We start from the raw sequence: 1790 nt of genomic DNA on the forward strand, positions 1-1790 counted from the left end.
TCCACCCTCTTTAAAAGCAAGTTCGTAGTTGTAGGCAAAATATCACAAATAGCTCTCCAGAGGAACATTTTCCACTTTGGTGGAATTTTTAGTCTCCATAAAGCTAACCAATTAGTAAAGGGGTCTTGATTATTCTCATAATCTCCCACCAATCGTCTGTACCCGCTTTTCACAGAATATAATCCTCTGGGTCCCCGTACCAATACCATGCATCATTATAATCCCGGGATACAGGTACTCTCATAATTCTCTCGACATCCGTAGGTTGAAATAAATCTGATAAAATTTCATTATCCCATGTACCAGTTTGTTGATCTATTAGCCCCACTACTCTGGCCTCTCGTAACTGTATAGGCATCTCTGTTTGTATCATAGGGTCCTGGCCATCCAGTAACCATGGATGGGTCCATATAGATGTAGTTTCCCCATTCCCAATTCTTCGTCTGACCCCACTACAAATTATGCTCTTTGATGCCATTATACTCCGCCAACAAAAACTGGGATTATTTCCTACCTGCGCATCAAAGAAAGTATCCCTGGGAAAATATCGGCTTTTGTAAACACGAGCTACTAAGGAATCAGGCTTAGTGAGCATTCGCCATGCCTGTTTCCCCAACATAGCTAGATTAAATGCACGTAGGTCCTTAAAACCCAATCCACCATACTTCTTAGGAACACATAGCTTGTCCCAAGCCTTCCAGTGAACTCGGTTGTCCGTCCCAGAACCCCACCAATATCTATTCATCGTTCTTTCTATAGCCGTGCATACTGATATAGGTAGCAAAAAAACACTCATTGAGAAGGTAGGCATAGATTGTGCCACACTTTTCAACAGTATTTCTTTCCCTGCCTGAGACAATAGCCTTTTATTCCACGACCCAATTCTTTGGCGTATTTTATCCTCAATATATGCAAAAGCTGCCTTTTTATTCCTACCCACAAACGAAGGTAGACCCAAATACTTGCCAAAGTTTGGTGCCTGCTCCACCCCCAAAACTTGGGCCACACTTTCCCTATCCACATTACTCGTATTCCTGCTATAACAAATACTCGACTTGTGGTAGTTAACCACCTGTCCCGATAGATCCTCATATACAGTCAGGCATTTCTTTATCTCATTAGCCTCTTCCACATTAGCCTTAAAGAATAAAAGGCTATCGTCCGCAAAAAACAAATGAGAAATCTGAGGGGCACCTCTTGCTACCCTACATCCATGAATTAATCCCGCTCTGTTAGCCTGTTGTAGTAACAACGAGAGTCCCTCTGCACAGATAATAAACAAATATGGGGATAGCGGGTCTCCCTGTCTCAAACCACGCGTGGGTATTATTGGGTCACTCCTTGAGCCATTTATCAGAATACTATAGGAGACTGTGGTCACACATTTCATAATCAAATCAACCCATCTATCATGGAAACCCAATGCCATCATCAAATTACGGAGAAAAGGCCACTCCATTCGATCATACGCCTTAGCCATATCCAGCTTAAGTGCACCCCAGCCCCTCAATCCACACTGTTTTCGATTCAGAAAGTGCCCCACTTCTGCAGCTAATAGAATATTATCTGTTATCAATCTATCTGGGATAAAAGCACTTTGTGTCTCAGATATTATTCCTTCCATCAAAGGCTTCATTCTATTAGCCATCATTTTAGCTATTATTCTGTAAATGACATTGCTAAGTGCTATAGGGCGCAAATCAGTTACTAACTCTGGATTACTCTTTTTAGGGATCAACACAATATCTGTCTCATTCAAGCCAGACGGGAGGTCACCTGATTCAAGACAG

Source organism: Ipomoea nil, unplaced genomic scaffold, assembly GCF_001879475.1.
Source record: "Ipomoea nil cultivar Tokyo-kokei standard unplaced genomic scaffold, Asagao_1.1 scaffold3069, whole genome shotgun sequence".
Lineage (NCBI taxonomy): Eukaryota > Viridiplantae > Streptophyta > Magnoliopsida > Solanales > Convolvulaceae > Ipomoea > Ipomoea nil.